At 34.3% G+C, this 24,436-nt stretch overlaps 1 protein-coding gene across 4 annotated transcripts in view; it reads left to right on the forward strand.

Annotated features, from left to right (window-relative positions):
* Nucleotides 1-24,436, forward strand: part of LOC123535747 (glycoprotein 3-alpha-L-fucosyltransferase A-like) — a 153,131-nt gene that overhangs the window by 94,560 nt on the left and 34,135 nt on the right. For all 4 annotated transcript variants that reach the window (XM_053528078.1, XM_053528081.1, XM_053528079.1 and 1 more), the window contains one exon: nucleotides 6,781-6,867. The gene's annotated coding sequence lies outside the window, so the exon portion shown is untranslated. The remainder of the gene's footprint in view (nucleotides 1-6,780; nucleotides 6,868-24,436) is intronic.

The raw sequence follows: 24,436 nt of genomic DNA on the forward strand, positions 1-24,436 counted from the left end.
TTGATCAAAACATTTGTGCAATGTGACATTTCGTTTAAAACATGTTATTCAGTAAAATATTTCATGAAATTTGAAAGCGCTATTTCTTGATGCGTACATGGCGCTAAATATCACGTTGACGTGACGTCAACATAACATCGTTGTGATGATTAATTAAAGCATTGTATTCTAATATGTTTTCTCTGTTAAAACACTCTTACGCTAGAATGACGTCAGGTTAACGTGCGGTGACGTCAGTGTTTTTGTTGCGGCCAAGAAAGGGCGCTACTATATTTTATCTACTGTTTTAGATTCAGGGCATATTAGAATCGAAATAATTCATAGCAAAAGAGTGTTTTAATACTATTTATACACTCGGACGGTAATACGTCGAACAAAAAATTTCACTCGGGCTGCGCCCTTGTGAAATTATCACGCTCGATGTATAACCGCCCATCGTGCATATATAGTGTTAAAACACGGTTTTGTTATAAATTATTTTTTAAATAAATGCATTTGTTGTTTCTTCTAACATTATCCTTGTACCTACATGGCATGTGAATTGAAATGTGGATATAAATATGCACATGAAGAGAATTTGTTATCGTGTAAAGTACAAACTTAAGCATTATTTCTGCTGGATCGTATAGTAAAATCAAAGGCCTGAAGGGCCTGAGAGTCGGCTAATGATTGATGTACTGGTAGTATAGTCTACCAGTTTCAGTTTGGTTTTAGTTTTTTTCCCCAACTGAACAGAGATTTTGTTACAATAGATGAAATGGACATTCAGTCAATGCCTAGTAAAACTTTGATTGACATTATACAAGTATTTAAACCCAATATATTTCTCTAAAATTGAAGAGTGGTTCGCAAAAATAAAAATGTTGAAAGTACGAACTACAATTTGACAGGTGACACTAAGATACTGCCCATGACTATAAATATTTTTCCAGTAAACATTTGCCTCCGGCATTACCAAAACAGGCAATTATCGGCTGGTATATATTCGCACATGATAAAATTTGGATATGAAAATTTATATATTGAAATTTTATAGCGCGGATTGCCACATACAATTTGTAACGGATGGACGAAAGAACTGTTCAGATATTTTACAGATAAGGGGCCTGGCAATAACCGTGTCACACGCTAGGTATTGTTCAATCATATTATAAGGGATGTGAATTTAAAGTATACTTACTTTTGCGTTTAAAGATATGTAAATGTTGCTGAGTGTCAATATATAGTGTCATGAATGTTTACACTGACAGGAAAATTGCGCATTCGAAACTAAGAGAAGTTACTCGGACTAGCTACCAATTTCGGAAAAGATAACCAGTATTAATAAATGCAGTTCTTTTTTAGTGAAAGCCATCATTTATTCTATTTCAGACCTGTTAACCCCTTCAAAACCATGTCAGTAGTCCCCAAGTCTATGTACTTTCAATTATCCGTTTTGATTCATGTAGACAGACAGGCCCAGACTGGGCTGAAAAAATGTTTGAGCCATTTTTACGTGGTCGGTAGCAGGGTGGGTTTGGGGAGGGGTGTTCCTTCCCGCTTTGAACTGCAGTCAGATTTTGAAATGGGCAGTGTGGCAGGTGGTAAAAGGGCAAATGTATCAAACTGTAGTGGCAATATGGGGTGGGGGGGGGGAGGGGGTGGGAGGATACCCCCTCCTGCAATTAGGGTTTGGGGTATCACCACAAGGAAATTTTGAAAATGTAGACCCTTGATACAGCCTTTGATGCGATTTCTAACTGAAAATTTTATGTTTCAATTTCTAAATATTACCTCTAGATTCTTTTTAGTATTACAATATTCAAAGTATGAATGACTGTCACTTCATATTTTTACTTTCAGGTCATGCCTCAGTACTAGAATATAAGTCTGATATTGATTCTATGTATGTATTATAAAAATAAATTCTAGAATCATTTCTGTTACAATAATATCTATCATGTCTGTTACTTTAATGTTTAAATTTCATAACACAGCTCGATATTTACCCAAAATATTATATCCGGATATGATTACACTTTCTTTTATACTGCCAAAATCTCAAGTTTCAACAATATGTTTTACAAATTGTGATGATATGAAGACAGTTTAGCAGCAATTGGCAGTATCTGACATTGAAGTTTACGGTGAAATTATTTAAATCATTTCATAAAAAAAATTGTTTCGTTTTGTCAAAGCACTCTAACATAGACGATCTACTTTCGATTTCAAAAACTACAAGAAAATACAATTTAATGTTTCGCCGATTTGTTTATTTCTCGAAAAATAAGAAATAGAATCATTTTTAAAATCAGTAGTAATTAAACAAATCAGTAAGAGCTCTTTCTCGGGATAATTTATCCGCTTACTGACTGCAAAAATCAAGCCATGTGTCTTCATGAAAAGCAGAATGGGTGACGGTTTCATTTTTTTGCGAACCTGAATCGTAAGCAAATTATCCAAACCAGTCAAAATTCCAGAAAGGTGACGATCTAGATTCTTTCTAGTATTACAATATCCAAAGTATGACTGTCACTTCATCTTTTTACTTTCAGATCATGCCTCAGGACTAGAATACCAGTCTGACATAGATTATATGTAGGTGTAATAAAAATAAATTCTAGAATAATTTCTGTTACAATAATATCTATCATGTATGCTACATGAATGTTAAAATTTCATAATACAGCTCGATATTTACCCAAAATATTATATCCGGATACGATTACACTTTTCTCCATTTTCAACAATATATTTTACAAATTGTGATGATACGAAGACATTTAGCAGCAATTGGCAGTATCTGACATTGAAGTTTACGGTTAAATTACCTCTTATTCAAATCTTTTCATAAAAAAGTTGTTTCGTTTCGTGAAAGCAGCCAAACATAGACGATCTACTTTCGATTTCAAAAACTACAAGAAAATACTATTTAATGTTTCGCCGATTTGTTTATTTCTCGAAAAATAAGAATTAAAATCATTTTTAATATCTGTAGTAACTAAACAAACCAGTAAGAGCTTCTTCTTCCGATAATTTATCCGTTTACTGACTGCAAAATTCATGTGTGTGTGTAGAAACACGCAAAGTTTATAGAAATCATACGATGCGTGTATACGTTCAATGTGGGAGAATTAAGGCTGATCGGGATTGGCTATGTTACCTAACGCATCCAGACGATTCAGATTTTGTTTTTAAAAAAGCATTGTGTGCATTTCTGTAATTTTATATACGTTTTTATACGCTTAGAAATTATTAGACATGCGTATTTGCATTATTTCTATACGTAATTTACGCTAATACGCATCTTATCTGGAGCCCTGTGGAACTATTTTTTGTCTTTCGCTGGATGTTACGCAAGCTTTGTAAGCCTGCGCAATTCATAAAATGCACATTTATGCTTAATGAGTTACATTCGAGTATTGCACAATTACAAGTCATAAATATGACAGATTACATCGTATATTGGTCATAGCAAAGGGAATTCACACAACTTAACTTCATTCATGCAGTGAACTGTTTGAAGTTTGAGAAATCTAATGGAACTACATCCCTTCACTGTGTTATTTGGTCCATTTAGACTTAGAGAATCGCTGGATAGCAAGGACTCGTCAAAACGATTTCATCGTTTAGCCGACTCAACAACATAGTTTAAGTGCCAGTATTCATAGTGTCAGACATTTTCGTATAATTTCGTATATACTCAGCACAATTCGTATTATGAACTGTAAAATCTTATTCATCGCAAGACATTTAACATTACTGCGTGAAATTTGTGCAATAGTAATGTTTTTTGTTGTTGTTTTTTTTGGTAAAACTAAATTAATAAAAACTTACTTTGATTGATACGTTCACGAGAGGTAGTTAAATGTATGCAATCACCTTGCTCTGGCTTACGTGGAGCTATATTTAAAAAATGATTTGAAATAAGTCTATGATACCAAGTACAGGAAGAAGTCAGGTGACTCTTAAAGATTTTTGCTTCAAAAGTTACGCGTTATAGACCATTTTCTGGTTTATTTTCCTGTACAGTGATTATCCTCGTTACCCTTTGGGAACAACACAATTGCAGGCAGTTCAAATTGTAGTTTTCTAATTATACCATGTACCATTAGTGCCATTATTGTACCGATGGAGTTTGCTTGTCGTGTTCAAAACGAACGAAAATTTCAGTTCAGTATTCTACCTATTAGATCACTGTTGTAAAGGTTTGACTCTTCGTAAAAGATTTCTATGCTTAGGATGAGAAACAAATTACAAGAGAACTTAATTGACATGCTTTAAATCATTCTTTGAGAATTAAAGGTAAATAGCAGAGACTCTGTATGCGTTTTAATATTGCGTTGTATAATAAATAAAAAGTGAGAACATTACATTTTTTCCTTGACACATATAAACAGACATCGATTATAAACATTTCATCATTAACAATTTTTATCTTTTAACCAATAACCTTAATTATTCCAAATGTAATTTAAAAAAAAATCAACAAGATTGTTGAAAGGAACAGAGTGTAAGTTTTCATACCCACGACAACGAAAATGAAATGTTATGCCGTAATAGATCAGTTCCAGCTGTAATTGACAGAGTCCCAGATCTTATTGAAGTAATTACAGACCTGATCAATTTACTAAGGTTCATTTTAATATATTGTTCAATAGAAAATACTGTTTTAACGGTTCTCTATATTTCAAGGACGATAATGTTCACATTTGGTCTAAGTAATAGGAAATGTGATGAATTTATTGACATCTAGAAAATAATTATCTAATTAATCTATTGTGACGAGTATTTTGTTTTGAATAAACTGAAAAGTCCCATACGGAAGTGCAGTGTAGTCGATAAGGACTTACGTATTTTCGTATATTTTCGCAAAACGTATGGCCATTTTTGACTATGTAAGTTTGATATAAAACTTGAAAATGCTCCATTTGTAGTGTCAATATTTGCTTTTTTCAGAATTCGTTAAGTACTACGCCTAAATATTCATAATTTTGAAAAATTTCAACAACCAAACTACCTGGTTTAAGTATAAGCAACTCACTTAGTTCTATTTATATTGACTTGCATTTCGTTTTACTAGATCTGTGGTTTAGATTATCTAATATCTGCTAGAGGTTTAGTGATCTCTGGACCATTAAAACTACGTCGTCAGCACAACAAAATAGACACAGACAACTGAAAGAAAATTAATGTACCAGGCGACATCATTTATACCAGGAAATGATGTCACAACAGATTCAATAACTCGTACAGTATGCCAGTAATTTTTATATTCTCTGATTTCTTTGTCTTGGGCTTTTGCTATATCTACAAAGCATGTGAATATGTCTTGGTTTTCTGCTTTCCTATTTCTAATTATTGATGACAAAGCAAATATATGGTCTTCGTATGACCTGTCTTTTCTGAAAGCATACATCAACAAATGCGTCAACGGTGCTAAGATTAGTTTTAGCGTAGTTGTTTCAATCTTGAAGTCGACTTTTAATAATACCGAGGACCTAGTACATTAAAACCAGCTTTCGTTCATATTCTCTCATAGAACATCTATCTCCCTTATATCGTATTTTATTTTACTGAGTTATTTGTACATGATAAATACCTATTTATAACAAGACATGTTATTATTTGCAATCACACTGAGTAAATTTGTCTTGAAAAAAAACCCAGTTATTTATATAAACTAACTATTTACACAAAGTTTGTAAAATAATTTCTAGTAATGTGAAGGACTTCTATTAAATGAAATTAATTGCTTTGTTGTTTTATTATGGGTGCCTTAATGTAAATAATGCATCTCTCTCAATCATATCGATGTTTTCTTAGCAAAACTTGACTGTCATAATTTGTAATTTACATCTAATGTATTTCTGTTAATTTCAAACTTAATAATGTAAGAAGACAACACTAGCATTAAGTATTATCTTATCACCGATTAACTTAAAGACGGATCCGTGTAAACTATGCAAGTTTCTAGGACTTGAATAAATACAAAAAAAAAATGTATCTGTGATTTCGAGAGCCTAGATCTCTGTTTGAATAATCACTTAATTTTAGTGCAGAAAGTGGGGAAAATGTGTATGTTCCTCAAAAGTAGAAAACCTCTCATGAAAGCCTTGTGATCCAGGAGTTTCAGCCAGTATTAAACTTGCGAAGTTGTACATACAGTTAAAACTTTTACATTATATTTTTTTCAGTTATGACTCTACAGTTCAAATTTGTTTTCAAAAGTATCGTCTGCACACGTGTCCATTAACAATTTTTAATTATACTTATTTGGTACTTTGTATTGAAATACTGTTAATTTCTGGCACTGTAAATTCAAAACGAAGAATATCTGGATGTTAACTGTGTTATATAAATATTCCATCATTCATTAATTTTAAAGTTGCTTATCTTCGGAAACTGATGGAATAACCATTACTTGGTATAACAATAAACATTATTCTTAAATTTCACATTAAAAACATCTGAGAAAATTTTATAAAATAATTAATGAAAACGGATTGATTCCGGGAAACACAATTCACTAAAAAGCCGATAATATTATATTCATTTTGTCGTAGATATAACATTGCTTTGGAAATAAATGTCATTTATAAATAGGATAGTAAAAAAACAAGATCCCGGCGATTGATTGATTGGTTTATTGTTCTCAACTGTGTATTTTGTCTAGTATAAACATTTCAGTTATAGTCTACGTTTCAGTGTTTTAGTTAATTGAATTCTGTGATTGCTGCTAGCGTCTTTAATACATTGGAACAGAGAACATTGGTTAGACTTTCTATTCTTTTCTTGCAGATGGTGTGACCTTCAGTTGGCTTAATGGTTATGTCTTGTTCGAGACCCGTTTGAGCTAATATATAACGTAAGGCGTCTTCAAATCAGGTAAATATTTGCTATGAATTCTGTCTTCTGCTGTGCAATCAAACGGTTATTCCTTTGATTTTACAGTAATACATCCATATTTCGTTAAATTACTGTTTCTATGTACCCTCACCTTAAGACGAAGCCTTTCCGTTTTAGCACTAGAACATTTAAATGAGCACTTTCTTTTCTTTCTTTCCTCAGTTCTGGCGTGGTTAACGGTAAGTCAGAAAATGTACTATGCAATTTCAGTGATCTACAAGCACAGTTTACCGTGAGAAACAGAATTTTACATGGTGTAAATCACAGTTTACAGGGCAAAAATTATATGAACTTGATTCTCAATTATCTATGTTTACCAATGAATCTGTTCCATATTGCAATAACTGTATCTAGCAACCAATCACTGAACGGAAAAGTGTCTGTGTATATATTGGATTGTTGACAAAGCTATCTGGCTCCTTTGCTTGTGATCTCACACTTACAGTTGAGACATTAATCAGTCTGCTTTAAATTTGCAATGGTTTTCATGTATTTGGTTTCAAATATGAAGTGCTCGTATCCGAGCTTTTGAGTATTGCATAGTAGATTATGTTGAATAGCATTTGCTTCTGAGGGCACCTTCTGCCATGTTTATGTGCCAGTAATTTCTATAATTAGCTAGGGTGCCATGTTTATGTGCCAGTAATTTCTATCAGTAGCTAGGGTGCCACATTTAAGTACTAGTATTTTCTATTAATAGCTAGGGTGCCACGTTTAAGTACTATTATTTTCTATCAATAGCTAGGGTGCCACGTTTAAGTACTATTATTTTCTATTAATAGCTAGGGTGCCACGTTTAAGTACTATTATTTTCTATCAATAGCTAGGGTGCCACGTTTAAGTACTAGTATTTTCTATCAATAGCTAGGGTGCCACATTTAAGTACTATTATTTTCTATCAATAGCTAGGGTGCCACGTTTAAGTACTAGTATTTTCTATCAGTAGCTAGGATTTTTATGTTGTTTGTGCTCTGTTGGCCAGTGGTACTCAATTGTAATGATCTAACAGATAGATGATTCGTTGTTTATTAAGGACAGAATGGTTATGGGATCCAATACAAATTTGAAAACAAAATCGTATAAATGTATACTCATATTGTCATGTTTATGTATTAGCGATACATTGTTACAATACATGAGTTTCATTACAATTACATTTAATGTGATAAACCTTCTCACACATTTCCCAGAGTTATTTATAAGATATGGGGGAGGCCGGGGATAGTTGTTACACGGGGTAAGTTGTTACAATGCAATTAGTGAAGTGATGACGCTTCATATGAAGTCACAGATTATGCGTGCTTATTAGTTTTCAATGTCGCCATCTTTCAGGGACGTGTTGTTTACTTGAAAACAGTTATTCGGAAATTAGACTAAAACGCGTGATTTTCGGCCACATAAGTGAATTTTTGAGATTTCCGTACATATTCGGTTCATGTGCACACTTTAGATATATATAAGATTTTATAAAAATTGTTTGATTAAACAATGATTTGTGCTTAAAACCGTAAAATCTCTGAAGGTAACATGCTTTCCTTGAGTTGTCTATCTTAGATGTTGTCACGTGTGGTAGGGTCGGGGCATGTTGTTACATTGAGCACGGGGTACATTGGTGCGGTGTAACAACTTGCCCCGTTTGCTTGTTTCACAAGTTCACGATAGAAAATCGGTAGGTAATAATTTATTTACCAGGTATTTAATTTGTAAAAGTTAACACACTTTTGTTTCCGATGTCCCAACCCTATTCAGTAAAGTGGTGCCGGTGTGACATTAAATACTGACCCAAATGAAAATAGACCCCATGGGTCCTTTCTCAACGTTGGAAATTGACTCCGTCAACATTATAACATTGTTTGATCAAAAGATCCTTTTTCAACGTTGAGAATTGACCCCGTCAACATTTCAACATTAAATTTTGATCAATGGAGTCAATTTTCAACGGGGTCAATAATTAATGTTACACCGGCCCTACTTATTATGAATTTGGAAGCAAAATTTAAATAAACCGGGTTTTTTTAACATTTCACAACCTCTTTCGAACATATTGAATTAAATGTAGAAGCATAAGTTTCTGTCCGACCTTACCTAGAACCCCGTCCGAAAAATATGAAAACAAGAAATATCTTTAAAAAAGATGGTCGGCGTCATGTAACTGAAGCACAAGTTATATATGGGCAGAAAACTGTATTTTAAAAGTTTTGGCAATGTTGAAAGGGGCCTCTGTGAAGTTTTGTATAAATGAAGACAGTAGTTCTGAAGAAGATTGTGTTTAGAAATTGTGGAGGGACACACGACGGACACCAAACAATCACAAAAGCTCACTTGGAGCCTTTGGTGCTTAAAAGATGGTAACAATAAGCAAACAATATTTAAATACGTTCTATACTTTATTTCTGAAATTGTTGGAAGCAACATGAACCCTTATCCTACTTCAGCTTATTATCTGATTTATGTATCATTCAGAAAATGTACAGTACTGTTTTCACCGGAAAGATTGATTTAAAATTTAGAGTCTAAAATTTAACAGTATCGGACATGTTGTTGCAGGTTAGTAATGATTTACACTGATTAGAAATTGCTGAAAGGAAACTTAACAAAACAGAAATAACTTAACAAGAAAACTTAACTAAACAGAAATATGTCCGGATGAGCAGACGAATATTTGGTTACACACACCTGTCCAAGTGGTACGCATACAACCCGATGGTGCTGTACTCATAGAGGTTACAGATGACGAACGCGTTGTCATTTCACTCAGTGTCACAAATGACTCAGAGTGAAGCATTTTCAACCTTTCCTCCAATCAGCTACTCTTACTAAATCTCTCATTATGGCTGAAAATACCGAGAATACCTTACCAAGCAATCCGACTGGTACATTATTCAGGCGACATAAGATCATACGAGGTCATAAAATCGTGCTTAATACGGCACGCCGAAAAATACAAAGAGTTGCAGAACGGACTATCAGATCTGTTGCTAAAGACGTTAACAATAATCTAGACATTTGCAGATATGTCAAACAGGTTATTTAGGTGACGAGAACCAATGACTTTAATACTGGATATAGATCAGCCTATCAAGTCTTTACGGCAGACCATTCTGTAGAGATTACTGCCAGTTCACAACAGAGAGAAAACTCACAAGAATACAATCCTTATTGAGATGACATAATCAGCACACTGCTCTTACCATAGTAAATGCCAGATTGAACCGGGAGGTGTCAGATATTCTTGGGGATGGACATTGTCGGTCTTTTAAATGGCTGAAATGTAACTCGCGATGCTGAGCGCTATTTTAGATTACACTGACACTTCATAGCTTATTTTTTCAGCTCTACCATTATATACCATCAAAGTTTTTCTGGCGATACAAACGTCATTGCAATTTAAGTAGGGAAACCATATTCATGGGATTATTTTCCTTGTTCCGATTGGTGCGAATGGATATGAACATTTCAGTGGTGTCAAAAAAATCATTTTGTTTGGTGTTAATCGCTGAAAGCAGACATGTATCCAGTGTCACTTGTGCGTCACTTGTGCAAAGAATGGCACGGATGTCCTAACAAACACTACTATATTTGTCTTAAGTGTGAATCTAAAAGAAAAATCGAGATATTTTGACTATGTACTAATAGATTAAGTAAATAATATAGGATTATTATTACCCACCGAAGGTTTAGGGTGTGTAGATTTGTATTTGTCCGGCTGGCTATGCTAATATACATTAACTATAATCGCCAAACCCTAATTATTTATTAATTAGCACATCACCTTTTCTCAAATTTAGCATTATCTCCCTTGTTCACGAAAAAAGCAGAGTCCACACCCACCCTCCCACCTTAGATTTGGAATTAATTAGGGATTTTGACTATCTAGTAACTTATTGATGGATAGCAATGAAACTATCACTAAAAGGCAATGGTATATGCACTATCATTTCTGACGGGATCATTTCGTTAACTTGAGAATTATTGCCTTTTAATTGTTTTACAATCCCTAATTTTCCACATAGCAAAGTAATCCATTAATTCATCCTCGTGAAATTTAATAGAAAAATATAGATCACTACAAGGCGGTTGTGTTTAGTCATGATCACTCCTGTTACTTCAGACTTATTGCCTTTTAATTGTTTTAAAATTCATAAAGTCCCCATAGCTGTTAATAAAGTAACCCACTGATGGATATCGATTAAATTTAATACAAATATGACACAGTAGGGCAGTCGTACATATGCAACTTTTATTAGGATATCTTAACCAACATTAGAGTTATTGCCTTATTTTCTATTACCTAAAGCAGAGAGAGAGAGAGAGAGAGAGAGAGAGAGAGAGAGAGAGAGAGAGAGAGATAATGATAATGATCCCAGTCAATAAACCACCATGGTACAGTACATATCTTCAAATCTTGTGTTTTCTAGTATTTTTAGTATTTGGAAGTTAAGTGTCTTTTAAAGATGCGGATGCGCAGGCTGGTCTAGATCCATGCTGGTCGCAAAGCCACTATGTTGGTTTTCTCATGGCACAGCTCATATATATTTTTGTATCGAGTATAACATCTGACTGTTAAAGCTTAATCATGTATTCGTTTCATCTCGGGTTTAAAGCGACTGAAGTCTTACAAATGTCTGTGATCGAAACTTCCTTCGTTACATCAGGTTTTGTTACATCAAGCCTTCTGATATATTTGAGCCGTGCCATGAGAAAATCAGCATAATGGGTTTGCGACCAGGGTCCAGACCAGCCTGCGCATCCGCGCAGTCTGGTCAGGCTCCATGCTGTTCGCTTTTAAAGCCTATTGGAATTGAAGAAACTGTTAGCGAACAGCATGGATCCTGACCAGACTGCGCGGATGCGCAGGCTGGTCTGGATCTATGCTGGTCGCTAACCCACTATGTTGGTTTTCTCATGGCACGGCTCATTTATCTCTCATTTCTCAAAGGTATCAATCAATACCTTCCGATAAATTCATTTCTGTTTGATTTCCTGTGCATCTCACGCAATGAATACAAGACTAAATCACGAATTTAACTTCTGTCTAGGATGAAAGGGTGAAAGCTGCTTGATCTAGTCGATGTCATTAGAAAATAGCAAAAAAATATCTGCTAATTTTTTTACATTCTCATCCATCAGAGGTTCGTCAAAATCCGGGGAACCACGGTAGACCTCTGGTATGCGAGAATGATTTTTTTAATGAAAGAATTAAATAAACTGCGTATTTGATTCTCTGTCATTTCCACGTTGACTTCAATTAAAGTAGTAAAGTCTTTTATCAATCCTCGGCTATATGCAGAGTTATCTACGCATTGTAATCCACTGATGGGTGGAAACATTGATATAATAAAATAATTGTTATTTCTAAATTAACAAAATCTGATAAATGTTAATGTGTTGCTTTAATAGTCTTCCCTAAGTAACGAGCGCAATGTATAATTATATCATTATGTTGGAAATAAGTATGCAACAAATCATTTGTAGTGCTGAAATATTAACCCTTACCCTGCTAAATTTCTATGATGAACTTTTCCATCTTTTAATTTTGACAGTACCATTAACTGTTAAAAGGGGTGGTTTACAAAAAGATACGGACTGAATGGCGATCAGAGCAGACCACGACGTGCAGGCTGATCTTGGCTAGCATGCAGGTTAAGGGTTAATAAGATATAGACGAATACAAAACGGTAAGTTTTACCAGCATTTCTGACAAGAGGGAGGATTTCAGTTTAAGAGTTGTAAATTGACCCCATTTGGATGGGGATGTACCCATGGCAACATCTTAAGGGAAATATATTTCTCGATACATTCGGTTGGCCAGGGCGTGTAGTTATGCTGAGGATTTCAATGAATATAATCACTACATGATTATTACAAATAAGATTCTTCAGCAGAGCTACGGTTAATATAAATTACGTAAGCTATTTGCTAAATTTTCGTAAAAATTACTATTATAACACGATCCGATTCTTTTTTCTTTTAAACAAAGAAGGCTGAAAACAGTGAATTATTATACAACAAATCACTGTTCTGACGTCACAATTATTACGTCATGGCGTCAAACGGCATAGCGGCGCGCTGGAAAAGAAACCGATTGAAAAAATGGCAAATATTTAATGAATGTCGTCAAGGATGTACTTAAAAATCCTTGGTAACGTGTTAGAATTGAAATAATATATATCATTTAGTGATTTGCTCTTGAATAAATCATTGTTTGTCGTTCAGACGCGTATTATTATATCACTCGGGCTCCGCCCTTGTGATATAATTCGTTCGCATCTGAACTCCAAACAATGATTTATTCAGCGACAAGTCACTAAATGAGATATATTATTTCTTAAGTAATATAAAAACAATTCTGCGAGAAGGTATATGTAAATTTATAAAACGTTTTGTTAAAAGAGCTTATGACCCAACTGTTTTGAGACACACTGCATATTTATTGTTAAACCCTTTTACAGTTGGATGCTGCGCTTTCCTCTTTGATTGTGTCTGACGGAACAGGGCCCAGTTGTCCGAAACTTTAACAGGCTGTTAAACTAACCGCCTGTTAAATTTCATTTCGTGTTTCCCTTGTTGCTCTGTCTTCTGCAAATGCATCGAGTACATGCGTTTTTGGTTTGTTAAAGATTTTTTTAATATAATTTACAAGAGCATTTTTATGTTTTACATAACATGCCTTCTGTTGCCATCACATGTGTTCGGGATTCACCTGATCGGGATAACGTTTATTTACACTGTCTTGTGACTTTGGAACATTGCGGGGGTAAGAGTGAGACTAGGTGCGCACAAAAAGCCGGTTTAAGCTCCCGAATGGTATTTTTTTACACTAAACCGTTTCAAGGCGGTGCCCTACTGTGTTCCTTTATTTGTTCGTGTTGTCCTCGTATGTTTGCTTTTTGTGTTTGTTAGTCGTGTGTACGTCTTGTGCTAGGTTTCGGTTTAGGGAGGCTCGGTTGTTTGTCCTTGTTTCATCCCATCCTTACACAGATAAGATTTTTTAGTAACAAATGTTAGTAATAAATAGAATTATTACAATAAAGTTAATTACAAGATTCCGGCAGATTCTTGGCTGTTTGATATAAATACATGTACTGCAGTATTTAAAGAATTAGAGTGGTCTTAATGTTTTATCTCGTTAGATTCAACGATGGTTGTTGGCACCATAAAAAATGAATCTGACTAGGCTGTCGGACAGGATTTGATACAAGTAGAAAAAGCAGACATTGACATTTACAGTCGCACTTGACCTTGAAAAAAAGTTATATCGACCTCATTTTGTTTTGCGATAATATAGAAATCCAAGCACTGTTGCGATGTCAATAAGCCAACAGAATCTAGTTAACGCATCCTCTTGCTTATAAAACAATTATTTTAAATCCATACAAAGGCTTACCTATATGCCAACATAATTGCCAAAATTAATATTATACAGTCACTTTGTATACCTTTTATGTATGGTTTGACTTTAATAAAGTTTTTGTTCTGTTCTGTTGTATGGTAAAAAATGCTAAATGCTTTAACTACTGTGTCATTTATAATATTCGGGTATCCTTTCGTTGTGTGTGTTGCTGTTCACTACCACATTCGTTTCCTTCAAATTATTTTATTCTAATTAATTTAATGGGTATATGCGTTTTGTCCACAAAACTTTACAGTTTGATCCGCTAAAACCGTTACATGTTTCTTTTAATAGCGGCTTTGTTATGCAAGATTTAGACATATGTTATGCAACATTTTAATGGTATTCGGGAGTGGTAGTAGGGTATTTTTATATACCTTTGAAACTCTCAGATAAATGGCCAAAAATGCAATTTTCCGTGTACAAAACTCTCGTCCATTTTTTTTTTAATTTCTTAATATTTTGACAAGGAAATGTTGCCTTCATATTAACTAATGCATCCTGAAAGTTTTATAACAATCCGTCAACAAATAATACCAAAATTGACTTTTTTGATCCCAAAAAGGCTGACATTTCCGATGGAAAATACCCCGTTAAAGTTGTTCTTTTACAAGAAGTTCATTTTTTGTAATTCGTACTGCCAACCCAGAATTCTTTATAATAATATCTAGTCTTATGTTTAAATACCAAGAAGGAAAACATCAGTAATTAATGCTTAAAAGTATTTTAGCAGATCGCTGTGTGATAGCAATTAAATTATAAACGAAATTAAATTAAACGAACGTGTATGCATAATGTATATGCTAAATTGTATTGTAGTCATGCTGTCTACATTCAACATTTTGTAATGAGCAAATTGTATTACTTTAGAAATTTAATTATTTTTTCACTCTTCCTGCCGATTAAACACATCATGTTTTGTCAGAACGTTTTTCCTCATTTCTCAAAGCGATGAGTCAGCTCCATTCTACTTTCTTTTTCTCGTTGTCGTGTTTGTTACTCACACTGGTAACATACTTCATCACACCTTATATCTTGGAACATTTTACATTACACAATGTATAATGATCCCAGGAGTATTAAATGAAATGAGAAGAGTAACAGATTTAAAAGTCAGCTACACGATAAAAAAATCTTTAACTTATACTCATATTAACAACAATCACTTGTAAAACAATCTCCTTTTCATTAATTCGTTCCAAATTTATGAATATAGCATCAACGGAGCCTTTTATATTTTCAGTCTAAACCTAATGCCAAGTTCATTTTCAAATATTCATGAAAAATTCATACCTTAATTCAATACAATTATGATATTACATCTCAACTGTATTAGGTATGTTTTGATAAATGCATAATAAATAAGTGTTGCTTTAAAGAGAATTTTGTTACATTAAATATTATAGCTAAACGTGTGAGACATATTATTAAAAACGTATACACATTACAATATTGCAGCAATTACGTTATTCTACTATTGTTTGGCATCATCCCATGTGAACTCCATGCTACTTCACATAACACATCTGACACTGAAAACAAAAGTGTAACTACATTATTTTTCTACATTACTTACTTGTATTTGCAATTATTCCAGTCGCCATTTGTGGTATAAAGGTAAAGGTCTTGTTTATTATAGTGTCACCCCTATTGAAAGGGCCAGCCAATTTGGCTTATGAGACACCTTTATTGTGCGTACCAATTACCTCCTAACTCCTAGCACTATGCCAGGCGCCAGGCGGATAGAAGTCGGTAACCATCCATTTAACTAGCTCGCGGCTCACGAACCGGCCTTTTCGGAACGAGTCCCATGACAAACATCCGCCGGACGAACACTCCCCATTGGGCTCGAACCTTCGACCTCCCGATCCCGAGGCGGACGCCTTAACCACTGGGCCACGGTGACCGGTATAATTATAAACATAATAATCTATCAGCAACTTTCCTTGCGTACTTCTTTTATAGTTGTCTGAAAGCGGCGTTACTATTGTCTGTATAAAGCAGATACATCGCAGCTTGTATTTATAATCCGAGAAGCTTTTGCCTGAAATCGGGGAATGCTGTATTACAAGCCTGAACTTTCACAAGGAACCAATGGGAACTTCCCACCCTCCATTTAAAACCCATACATTTTGCTTGTTGATTGATGTATTCATCAAATGAAAACGATCTATATCTGTCTGTCTTCATAATTAACTTCATCAACTCATAATGTATAATGTATATGCAGAGTGTTTTTAGATGTTGTTGATGTAATCTTAAACGTAGACATGTTGGTGTCCCGTTTACCACAAGTAAGGAGATATGTTTTACAAAACGATTTTCGTGCAAAAATGTGTACGAAGATCCTGTTAAAAAGCATATAAAGCAACCAAACAAGATAATAAAAGAGAGGTTTGATTGAGTCTGCTTATAAGTGTTAATGAAAAATGTCCCCTAATGCCGAACGGACTCCACAACCCTAAAATACAAGAAAATATTACAACACTTTTAAATCATTTAGGTGCCTTTTTATGCATTTACTGTCCACATTTCATTTAATTCTTCCTTCACTGTAGTTAACTGAACAGTTTATTTGTGTCAAAGACCAGCCAGATTCGTCTTTTTGTTTATTGACTTGAAGCGATTTATTTAAAATAAAGTCTTGGAATCAGTATGCAAAGAAAGTGGAATGACTAATTGATCGGGTATAAATGATTTTAACACATTTTAAAATTATGAGATTGATTAGATTTTATCTAATGGTGACGCAAATGTACATAATATTATTTAGTATTTACATCGATGGACATTTAAACAATTGAGAATGATACATTTATACATACATGTACACATCTATCTACTAATTAAAACGATATCTTTCAATTATAAATCAAAATAAAATCAACTTAATCACCAGGGGCCGTATTCATAAAGCATCTTAAGTATAAGTATAAGAAATTGATTATTTACTTAAGTATTACTTAGGTAAGAAATTTATTTTACTTAAGTATATTAGTTATTCATAAAACAACTTAATAAGTAATTCTTGTTTTCTATTGTGGACGAAAACATAAAAAAACAACATTAATTTCAGACAGATACAACATGCACAATTATGTTTAATTTTAAAGTGCATTTATCTGAAAAACAACACTTTAATCGTACTCACCACGCTATTCTATTTTCCGACTTAAGTCATTTCTTACGTATCTTAAGTTTAAGCTGTTTTATGACTAGGACTTAAGTTTTAACTTAGACTTAAGCTGAAATCACCACAAACTTAAGTAAAATCTTCAACTTAAGTCAAAACTTATACTTAAGATGCATTATGAATACGGCCCCAGGATCTAAATTGGAATTCTAACATGGCTCGATTTGATTTCCAGTTAAACAAAGAAGAAAATCAAGCTTTGTATATTCTGCGATAAACAACGGTTGACGCGCGGACCGGTACGAGAGCATTATGACGTCAATTATGACGTCAAAATTGCCGTATGACGTCCGATACATTGCTCCTCGCGTAAATGAAGTCCAGTATAATATTTATTAAAATATAACAATGAGCATGTCAGAATGAAAACAATCAAGGCCTTCTTGTGATTTATCTTCTACTTTACCACGGTTCATCGTTCAGATGCTTCAGTATTTAACCGTGGTAAATCAGACGAGAAACAACGCGAAGGCCTTGGTTATTTGTTAATTATCATTCGTCTTACTGTACACCTATGATTTAAAGCACGCAAGGCGCTCTGTGTACATGCCTTATAAATTACAAAATATGCAAATACGTTGATAAACATGTGTTATTATTCATTAAATCCAATGTACAATATGTGTTTTCTTTTGTGAAACTTTAAGCTAACCGTATATTTAAAGTAATAACATGCATGTGTTAACGTGATGAAGCCGAATACTAACTCACAATTTTCATTGACGTGTATTGCAGAGCGTGTGAGAAACGTACGCATTAACAATAAATCTTAATTTCATGAATTTAAAAAATAACGGTTACATTTGCCTTTTATTAGTCCTGTTTGGACGGTGGGTTACTTGACACGAATGTATCTTACACTGATTACAAACTGTCATTACACTATCTACTTGTAATTATTTCCAGTATTACAACCCCGTCGCGACATGTAGTATTATAAGCCAAGGATGATAAACAGACAGTTGCAGTTGTCTATCTCCTGTTGAGTTTTACTGCATTAAGTCCCGATAAAACCGTCCATATTACAGGGAATGGGGATATTGTTAATGGCCTTAGCGCTTTAACGTCTCAGTTTCCTGCGATATTCTGAGAAAATGGCAATTAAAGTCTTCTAATTTCAGGCAACGTTCTTTATTATCCCATATAAGTGATCCAAGATATTTCAGAAATTTAACATATAAGAGTCTTCATTCATCATATTTGTTTACTTCATTCATAACCCATGGTAATGTGCCTCTGAGCAATTGATGACATTAAATCAAAATATCCTTAAAAATCTGAGCGATATATTCATTTAGTATTTATTGTTAAAATCTTTAAGAAATACCTCGAAAGCATAAAATGCAACTACAAAAAATAACAGCGATCCCGGTTTAATGAGTCTGTACATGAGAGGTAATGAAAAACGCACACCCCTCATGCAGAATCAAAGAGGACCAGCCATATTTTTCACAGAATTTATATATGTTGCTACTGATGAAGGCATTGAGCCGAAATATGTTTAACAAATAGACATGCATTGAAATATTAGTGATAGTTTTGTTCTGGATTATTTAAATATAGGTATTTAATAACTACCTGTATCAGTTCACAAGTAAAATACGAACAGACAGAAAACAAATATATATTAAACTCTAAATTCTGTATTGTGAATGTTACCAGAATACCTTATTAATTATGTTCATAACATGACTGCGTTCTTTAAAAATTGCACACAACTCCACTCAACATTGTAACATCTGTATATCATGAAGATTTCCTTCGATGTTCATTGGTAAAGAAAAAAATGTGAGGTAAATAATGAAGGGGTCATCATAACAGTAGCTTGATCTGGGATTTCATATTTTTGCCAGGCCGCGTTTGCATGCCTCGTGTGACCCGGCCTTGCACAATGCACTCGACCTGAATACAGCATCCTATCTCGGCATTTAGTAATGTATCACTGATTATATTATAAAGTAACGATATGTAGTGATAGAGCAGCTGCAGTTAGTATTTCATACAGCTTTCATAACTGTCTAAATGTGGATGTTGTCGTTTTTTATAGAAAATATATTGTCTGTGCTGTGAAGTATTGCAGCATTTATTACCAATAACGCTTTCGAAATTACAGCAAAAAAAACACTACTGGTTATTGTCTTAGCGGGTTTTCTGTCTTCATTTTCACGTAATATCCTGAGAAAATGACAATAGCAGTCCTTCTAGCGTCATGTTAATGCTCGATCTCAATAAACCTTTGCCATGTTTCGGATAAGTTAATAGTTGTACATTACTTTGGGGTGTTTTGGTTATTCTTTTTTTTTTTTTTTTTTGGAGTGGGGAGGGAGAGGGATGTTGTTGTTTAGTTATGTCTAAAGTGTACATTTGAATGTTCTCTAAGCCAAGGCTCATAGAAACATTGAACAAAAACAACTAATGATTTTATTGACCCGACAGCCATTAAAATGACGTAACAGCCACGTTTTAAAACTTAAGATATCAATTGCGCGTTAGGGACAAAACGGTTTCGACAAAGGGGGTTGTTCCAAAGGTATCTGTAATTTAGTAGTGTACATAGAATAAGGTAAGCCTGGATAAACTTAGGGAATTGTTATCATGACTGTGTCTGACAAGAAAATATCTGGATTTAAGGTATGAACGTTTATTGGCTTATTAAACTTTATTGTTTCTTTGTTGCCCTAATTTTATTGAAAAACAGTTCATGTTTCTAAAATAGAATGTGTAGATTCGTCTGCAAGCAAGTTACATTTTATACACTAATAACAAGAGTAAGAGGGTTGGCATATGTGTAATTTACCATGCGAAACCCCATACAGTGCACGGGATCAGTATTACTCTCTGCCATCTGCTACTTTGTTTTCTGGACTTTTCATATTACCATTTTGAGGATGATGATGACATCATTTTATGTTGTGATTCAACATATATTGTAGGCTTGTTATAATTTTGCGTTTTAAGAAGTCAAGAAATTTGCTTGAAAGACGGGAATCAAATTGGATTAAATTGCAAGTTGACTGGTATAGTAATTATTACTCTTTAATGTAAGACATCAGTATTTTGCTTTAGCTTTGTATATAACTGCGTGCTAAAATCGTTTTAGCCCTGTATGGTAAAATACAATTCTGGTTGAAAAAAACAACAAAAAGAATTCGAACCACTGCCTTACCCTTGCATGATCGTAAGAGGTGACTAATAGGGTCTTAACACTTGGTTTTGCAGTAACTCTGTGATTCCAGCAGGTATGCAAATTTTGATTCCATACCTCATGTTTTTATTTCGATGTAAATGAGATATGGAACCAAAATTTGTAGTCCTGTTTGGCGCCATATAACCTATACTGTGTTGGTGCGCCGTAAAACCCAAATAAATAAATAAATTATATCCAACAAAGCCATATACATGTATATAGTTTGTGAATAGAAAATGACAGTTAAACTCTAAGATTGCTAATTCATTTTATCCATCTATTAAAACTTCCTTCTGTTAAAATTTGAGTTCTGATGCGTAATACATCCAAAATGTTTCAGTTTCGTTTCCCGTTTTCTTGTCACAAATGAAAAAAAAATATCCATAAATTGCTCTGAATTGTATAAAGAATAATAAAATTAAAACAGTAACTTTGTTGCGGAAATGCGAAGGAATTGTTTTATGCAAATGAATTTACATCAGCTATACGTCACAAGTATGAAGTTTAAAGTTATTCCATCTCCCTGTCCATGTTAACCATAAGCTTTTGTTGCAAATCTTTAAATGAAGAAGCAACAGAGCCTGTTGGTATTTCAGTTGAAGCAGAATTGTTGATGTCTCCTCGGATATAATAAGTTTAAATCACTGGGAGGTTGACGAAAGTCCCCAATCGGATTTGATGGAACAATTCATTTAAAGTCCAGCACGCGGCAAGTCTCATACTTACCTTCCCAGCATCCAGTCTATGCTTGAAACAGTACCACATAAAGTAAATTACCCAGAACTGAACACTTATCAGAATATTAGTCAAAGAAATCGAACACTGGTCGCTGACGTTGTAGTCCAACCCTATAACCACTGCGACACTAGCTCGATTTTAGTCAACTGAGTTCTGAGAACTTAAAACAAACAAAGACAAAAGATCAACAGGAAAAGCCACCTTAGTGAACAAAAGTCAACATATAAATGAAACAAACATACACTAACATCAAATGTCGCAACGGGAAATGCTTAGTACTGTCAGTGACTAAACGTTTAAACCAGTTTTCTGGTGCCAAAACTCACTTTAAAAAACTTCTCAAGAAAGAAGTCCAAAATAAGATACAACCAAGTTTTAGGAAGTCCAAAAATAAAATTAAACCTAGTTTTAGGATAACATCTCAACATCTAAAATTTTCCTGCTTGTAGTTTCTCCTTGAGGAGCATGAGATACAATAAGTATTAGCAAATATCCTGTGGTAATTAAGTAAATGTCAGTTGAACATCTCTTTATGTCCATAATTATTCCCATTTGACCTCGTGTTACATTACATGAACTATATATCCTACACTGATTACAAAACATATCTATATAGCGCAAATATTGTCAGTCGCGACATGCAACACTGCAAGAGTAATAATCAGGCAGCTGCGGTTTTCCTTCACTGTGACTTGGATATAGACAATTTATAGAAGATATTTTATGTTCTGATGAGTTTTGCATCAGATATATCTACTAACGCCGTCCAAATTACAGCCAACCCGACTACTTGGCGCTTAGATGTCTTCATTTTCATGCATTAATACGAGACAATGTCAATAGAAGTCCCTGTAATTTCAGGTGATGTTGGATCTCCGTTTTACCACATGTTTATAGCCGTATATTTCATTGATTGTCTAGTTCAGAGCCTACATCTGTATTATCTCCTCTACAGTAGTAAGATGTAATTTATATTTACGTTAATAGTTCGACTTGAAAACCTTTCCTGGACCTCCAGAAACGAGAAACTTGGGAGCATCTTTGGGAGATGGAATTCAATCCCAGCAAATGTCAGGTCATGAACATAACAAGAAACAGAAAGAAATTTATACACAATTACATATTACATGGTCAAATCCTGGAATTGGTCTCCAGTGCAAAGTATCTAGGTGTTGACATAGCAAATGATCTCTCCTTGAATACACATGTAGATAGAATCTCAAACAATGCAAACAAATCAGTGGGTTTCCTACGCAAAAACCTTCCAGTCAAACACCAAAATATTAAAGCAACCTCCTTTAAATCTCTAGTTAGACCACAATTAGAGTATGCCTCTACGGTATGGTCACCACGCACATAGCGAAACATACACAAGATAGAAATGGTGCAAAGAAGAGCAGCCAGGTGGGTAAAGGCTTTTATTACAAATAACGCTTTTCAAATTTCAAAGGAATTGGGCTATTTTGTCTTTATGTTCACGTAATATTCTGAGAATACCAGTCCTCCTATCGTCATGTTAATGTTCAATAAACCATTGCCATGTTTCTGATATTATTACATATTCAATATTATAATTACATGTAGATCTCTGTATATTTTTCCATATTGACGTTCAAATTTAATATCGGGTGTGTGACGTCATTTGTGACGTCAGTTTCATGTACTATTATTATTAAAAGGGGTGTTTACTGAAAATTTACTGATTGCACTGATCGCAAAGGCAAAATCACTTGCCACCAGCAGGCTTAAGGTTAACGGCCATTTTCCTAATACTGTCATGAGAACTTTTGTTAGATACTGAAGGCATCATTACCTTGAATGTAACGAAGAACTTTTATTGTTTTGCCTGAGTTATACCTAATTTATTATTTTTTGGTTGATCGATTTCTATGCTTCCAAATGATATGAGCCGTGCCATGAGAAAACCAACATAGTGGGTTTGCGACCAGCATGGATCCAGACCAGTCTGCGCATCCGCGCAGTCTGGTCAGGATCCATGCTGTTCGCTAACAGTTTCTCCAATTCCAATAGGCTTTAAAAGCGAACAGCATGGAGCCTGACCAGACTGCGCGGATGCGCAGGCTGGTCTGGATCCATGCTGGTCGCACACCCACTATGTTGGTTTTCCCATGGCACGGCTCAATTATGTTTATAGATTTGACTATATTTTTCATGTAAGCAGTTTATAGGTGACCGTTTATGCTTAAGGACTTTAAAACGGTGTGCATATTCAGTTCCTTGGGTACGGTGAGCTGTTAAAGGCGATTTGAATTATACAATGTCAAATATTCTATAATTTGTTTTAGCAATACTTATTAAAAAGTAAACATATCGTCTTATCAATCGTTTGTTTAATCGCACACAGACCATGCAATTTATTCTTTGTCCTATGTTTTTAATAAAGTTAGTGTTTCCTGCAGGCCTTTTTAACATGGCGCAGCGCCATGCCCCGTTTGAAGTGCCGCCAAGCTGCCCTTCAAACCGCCCGTTTGCGCCACGTGCCCTTTTATTCTATGAAGCTTGTGTATTTATCTTGACAAGTGCCCTTTCAAAACCAGTCTGGATAGCCAATGTCCGCGGGCCATGTTCCGTGTATTGTACCGTCAATTAGCGGCTGTGATCAACAGGTCAACACGTGGGTGCATCAACCGTGAATGACCCTGATTAAGAACTGACAGGATTATGCAATCAATTACTGTTTTATGATTGTTTAATTGGGAACAGTAGATGAAAATTTGTTGTTTTTAGCACGTCGACGGTGAAGCTACATGTAGCCTTTTTACGGAAGATATGATTGAAAACGATCAATTAAACGATAATTATTTTAAAAGGTTGTAATCATTTAAAATGTAGATTGATTATCGCACATTTTCGATGCGCTAATTAGGCCTTTAAAAATAAAATATTGAAGGTTTGCCGATCGCCGACCAACCCATGAAAATTAACCAGACTCAAAATATTTTATATCGATTTTATCTACAAGTTTTAATTTAATCCTTTACGGTTATCATTTATAAAAATGATAAGATAAACGTTT

Source organism: Mercenaria mercenaria, chromosome 17, assembly GCF_021730395.1.
Source record: "Mercenaria mercenaria strain notata chromosome 17, MADL_Memer_1, whole genome shotgun sequence".
Taxonomy (NCBI): Eukaryota; Metazoa; Mollusca; class Bivalvia; order Venerida; family Veneridae; genus Mercenaria; species Mercenaria mercenaria.